This window comes from Anarrhichthys ocellatus, unplaced genomic scaffold, assembly GCF_004355925.1.
Source record: "Anarrhichthys ocellatus isolate YVR2014 unplaced genomic scaffold, GSC_Weel_1.0 scaffold113, whole genome shotgun sequence".
Taxonomy (NCBI): Eukaryota; Metazoa; Chordata; class Actinopteri; order Perciformes; family Anarhichadidae; genus Anarrhichthys; species Anarrhichthys ocellatus.
Genome location: NW_022280143.1, coordinates 821,556 through 827,555, shown reverse-complemented (window position 1 = coordinate 827,555; position 6,000 = coordinate 821,556).

Below are 6,000 nucleotides of genomic sequence, written 5' to 3'. Positions count from 1 at the left end.
ACACACACACACACACACACACACACACACACACACACACACACACACAGTCCCTTTCTCTATCACTACAACCATTCAATCAGCAACACAGTAGTAGTGCTCTGTTGAGTATGCTTCAAAACTCACACTGGACTGAAAAAAAGTCTACACTAGATAAAGCTTAGCACTTACTGAGAAAACTTAAACCAGAACTGCACCTTTATTCCTTGTCCTTACAACTGCCCCCAACAGGTTCATCGACCAGACCTACATTACAGTACTCGTGATTTTCTAAGTTGCAGCAACCACAGGGGGCAAGTAACCAACTCTGCCTGTAAGTGACTGACACACATCCACCTCAGGTAAGAATCGCCCTACTGTGAGCTACTGTAATGTTATTTTACCCAACTGAGACCAAATAAAGCATACTATATGATGATGATTCAGTCTCTACATCCATAAAGATCCTACAGCCCAACTCGACTCTGGTTTTACAAATAAATCAGTCCTGCTTGTCCATTCAGTCCCACCGAAGGCAGGAATGTAATGACGGTTTTACCTTAAATAAACATGGGGACCCCTGTGGCCCCTCCAGTTCCTCCCATAACCGCCACCCAGCCCTGAGAGCAGGTTTAAGGATGGTCTGACACATGGCTACTCTCAAACTGACAAGGTAGTATGTGCAAGTGCAGGCATGTGGGGGTCGTTTATATTTGCTAACATTAGTAAATATACATGCGCAAACATTTGTCGTTCATGTGATTGATATACCTGTGTTTGTGTGAGAGGGGGATGTTGTGCTACTTTCACGAAGGCTAAGGTTTCATGCTCCTGTCAGTGGTCCCTTTGGGCGATGCGTCATCATTGAATGACACACATATGACAGAATAGTTTGACATTTTGACATTTAAATGATAAGATTGATACCACCCTCGTGTTTGTCTGAAGCCAGGAGGTGATTAGCTTAGTATTAAGACTGGAATAAGATAGCCTGACTCAGTTTAAATTTTAAAAAATCCACCTGTTAGACAGTCAAAAACTCAACAATCATGTATCTTTTTTTTTTAATCCTATATCTGAAATGGAAAAACAAGTCCAAGCTAAGCTAATGCCTGCTCTATCTTAATATTTAGTGTAATCGACAGACAACTTCCTCCACACAATACTCCTCTGTGCACTGACTGGAGGCCTAAGCTCCCGCAGTAACTCGGTTAACAGCATTTTGCCAGAAATCAATGAAACAAAATGTAGTTATGAAATATTCAGGTTGAGACCCCCCAGCCAGCACTGACTCACAGCAGCCTGATGACTGAGAGGAAGTAGACTGGTCCCATGGAAACTAGACCACATTGAATGCTAATTTTGTAGATATTAACTGGTAGTCTATTTGGCAGGCTGTATGTTTATGTCAATGACAGTACAAACTTAGCAGATATACGTGCTAATTCACAAACTAGAAAAACTGCCTGGGCAAAGTATTATGAATATGCTCTTTATCAAATTTTTTGTTTCAAATTAAATGAGAAAGCTTTTTTGGAGTTACAACTACTCATGCTTTGTCATAGAGACTAGAACTAAACAATAACACTATCTGAGACACAGCAGTAAGGCTTGTGTCCAAAATGAAAATGGTTCATCCTCAGAGGAGTATGCACGTTCTCAACCTCAAGGAATCTCACCATTAGGTTTTGACATTTCTAATGGTAGGATGAGAGGAAAAGTTAGAAAGAAACCAACAAGAGACACAGCATTGCTTTGAGCTAAATGCTAAAAACCAGCAAGGCGATAACACGTTAACATGAGAACAAGGCTAAATGTGTATGTCCAGAATCTTAATGTAACATGTTAGCATGCTAAGATTTGCTCATTAGCACAAAATACAAAGTGAAACTGAAGCTGATATCATTAGTTTTGCTGGTTATTAAAACCAAAGCCATAAACCAAAGTATTGGATGAAGTAAAGTGTACTCCTGATGCTGGCGCTAAAAGACGAAAAGTTACGGGATCACCAAAGTCATTACAAATCATCAAGAGGAGGACATGAATGTGTGTACCAATTTTTATGGTAATCCATCCAATTGTTGAGACATTTCACTCACAACCACAAATGTTAACCTTGTGGTCGCGCTAGAGGAAAAGTCAGGGGATCACCATGGTTTAAATAAGATTCACCCTCTGCGGACTATGAATGACTGTACAAAATATCATGGCAATTCATCCAAGGGTTGAGATATTTCAGTCTGGACCAAAGTGGTGGACCCACCAATCAACATGGCCACCCCTAGTGGAATCTTGCCAGCATGGCTAAACACATAATGATTCATCTTCTTCATCCTCTGGGAACCATGAATGTCCATGTTGAGATATGTTGGAGTGTTCTCTGACTGACACACTGGTATATCGAATCAGATCAGATGTGTGTTAAACAAGCTATATGTAGACCATTCAAAGCACCAGCCATTTCAAAGTAGGGGTGGTATCGTTTTACTTTACATAATCTAAATGAAAACGGTACAAATGGATCATTTTATAGCTGACAGGAGATCATGTCAGATCCCCGAACTGATCTCTAAACCTCTGAGTTTTCTCCCTTTCATCTTTGATCCTCCTCTATTGTCTCTCTCAAAAAGCCCCAGAGGAGTTTGTGAAACAGAAACATGTCAGGCAGATCAAACAGAGGGCCCCTCAATAAGGAGACCATAAACGGGCTGAGAGTAGACTGCGTGTGTGTGTGCATGTGTTTGTGTGTGGAAGGGCGGATTGCAAGGATATGCTAGTAGAGGGGAGAATGGAAAGCAAGTGCCAATTGCGTTTAGATGCACAAAATATTCCAGTTTTTGCCCGTATTCCAAAAAAGACAATATTCCTGCTAAGCTGTTTACACCACTAATAAAAAGGTGATTTCAACTAATATTCCTGTTAACATGCATCCAGTTAATTAAAATAACTTTCCCTCCTTTTCCAACTGCAGTCATGTTGCTCCGCGGTGTACCCTCGTTGTCACCATTCTGCAAGTTGTGCAAAACTGCGTTCCTCAAGCAATCCTTTTTGTTTTGTTTTTTATTTACGGCCACAAGCGACAATAGACTCTAATACATATACACATGCACAGAATGCAACAGGCAAGACAAAAATGCTACATTCGGAATATCCAAATGAAATATACAAGACCTGTATGAAAGTCATAATACTGTCATTAATAATAGTGGAATATTAGTTGTGCATGTAATTGTAGGCAACGTGCATGTTTTTTTGCATGTAAGCGTATTAAAGGTGGAGTCTGTGATTCCAATCCTATACACTTTTCGTCAAATTCTGTGAATGTCTCCTCACGGGCCGCTAGCTGTCCGCTCTGTGTAAGAAAACACAGCCCTGGCTCTGTAAATGGGAAATAAACAAAGTGCCTCGGACCGAGCTACACACCACTATTACAGCCAATCAGCAACAGGGGACCGTTCATGCTCATGCACAGGACAGGGGAAAGGCCATGGATGTAGAAAGAGAAAGGCAGTCAGAGCGAGAGGGACGGTAAATCTCGGGGGTGGGGGGTATTTGTTTTAGTGTTTAGTTCAAATATCAACAATCTTTCACCAGAATTGCTGACAAAGTGCATGTTTGTGTCCACTTTATGTGTGTGTGTGTGTGTGTGTGTGTGTGTGTGTGTGTGTGTGTGTGTGTGTGTGTGTGTGTGTGTGTGTGTGTGAAAAGAAAAGAAGTTTCTGTGCTGTAAATACGCTCAGTGCGTGTTTCGTGTTTGCACAGGACAAAGGTTGATATAGGATATGACCAGACTGTGGGGAGGAAGAGAGAGTTGGCAAACCCACTGAGCTAAAATTGCTTCCAGCTTTAAAATAAAAGAGGAAATACCATTCTGGGGGAGAGATCCTCTGCGTCTGTGTTACACATCATAGGCAATGTTCATGTCTGCAGAGTTTTAAGTTGAAACACCTGCTCAAAGAGGCCCTGTCAAGCTGAAAAGCCAGTTTTTCTGTGTTCGTTATTAAAGTTTGTCTTCCATACAAAAAAAGATTTGGACTGGAGATAGTTGTCATGTAATGGTCCCGGTTAACCTGCTGCGGCCATTAGCATTTTGTCCGGCTCAGGAAGGCAGAAATGTTCCACAGACGAAGGCACACTGGCGGACCCAGGAGAAAATCGCAAGGATCCGCTTGTATTGAACATGTGCTGTGAACAGAATCTTGAACATAAAACTGCCTTTTCAGGGCTACTCTTCTGTTCTGTTTTTACAAGTCTATGTAGAGAGGTGGGCATGCATAATCCACAACTGCTGAGCCAGTTTTCACTACTGCGGCACAAAAAGGGCTTTAAAATCTAAACTCAACACATTAAGTGGATTCAATAGATTGCGTTAGAGCGCAATGGCCTGGTTTCAATTGTTTTTGTTAAAACGAATATGAAAATAATTGTGTGATGTCACAATACCAAATCATTGATTTCGGACGCAGCCATCGTTTCTTGGGGAGCTGATGATGGAAGTAGCCACCGAGTGAGACATCTCGCTTCTTTCTCATATCTGTTAAGAGTTGCACATCCACAGTACCAAACAGGCAGGATGTACAGATCAGGCAGCGAGTGACATGTGGGCTGATAGATTTTATGATCGGTATGATAGGTCATGTCCTTCAATTTTGGTGGAAATTGGATGTGAATGTTTAGTGACTACATCAACTTTTAATAAGAGGTTTAGGCCTCGTGCTATGAAGTTTACATTTCACACAAGGGAAGTGGAAGCTAGACGTTGTGGTGGTCAAAACTCACAGCGGTGGGTCGTCCTGACCAGTGGTTCTCAACTGGTCTGGCTGCGAGACCCACCATCACCCCTTATTGACAAGCCGCGACCCACGACCCAAATTATATATATATATATATATATATATATATATATATAATTTGTAATTTGGGTATATCTATATTTAAGAAGTCTAGTAGTAGTAACGTCTCTGTGTAGTAAACAACTGCCAAATCAAATAAAGAAAGTACACATCAATTATATTTTAACAATTATTATTCAAATTTTTCAAATTTGACTGGATGGATTATAAATAATACATAGAAATACTTAAATAAATGTTCTTCTCATTTCAAATAAAATAACGGCTGGATTAAAAAATAAATTACGCAACAAAATTCATTTTAGAAAAATTATTTTCACTGAATTGCCCTGCAGCTTTAAATTCAGTTCATTCAGGGTGAAGTGAAAAAGCCACAATATTATATTTGTCTCATCTTCTAAAAAGAGAAATTAGTGTTGGAAGTCTGTCCAGTCAGAGTCTAATGCCTCTGGTCTCTCTGGCCATTTTTCTCTTTTGGAAATCGTCCTATGATTTGACTTTCACAACTCACACCTCAATAGTCCTGCTCTGCTATCTATATCCTCGTCTCTCCCCCGTGTGTCACGGTGTGTGTACATCTCACTCGAGTGAACGAGTGCCGTAAATGCTGGAATAACTCCGCTGCATAAAAAATGCCCTTACAAATAAAATCACAACATTTTTATTTTTTTTTGTCAGGCAAAGGCCTGCGACCCACTGAAAAGTGGTCCGCGACCCACTTTTGGGTCACGACCTACCAGTTGAGAATCACTGTAGACCTCAGCATTTCACTAAGTAACTCAAGTAATGAATTACAGGTGAGGCATGAAACAAGTAATGTCTCCAAGATGAATCCATTGGAATTGTAGTGATATTCCGAACGATTGATAGTACCCTCTAATAGAGGTATTAGAAATAATAGTCAGAACAATTACCAAGAATATATACACTGAAAAAATTGACTTCAAGAAATGTGTCTGGAGATGATCAAATTGGTGTAATTATACTGGTAAATCCTAACAAACCACAACAACAAAAAAAGCTTCATGCTGGACTCATGTGACATTTAAAAACCTGAACACATTGCATTCATGTATTCAGCTAAGCAGATGCTGATTGAAAGGATCCGTGGAAGCTCAAGTGTTCAGAATGTGCTTACTGGTCCAAAGTGCAAATGCCTTTTTGTGGT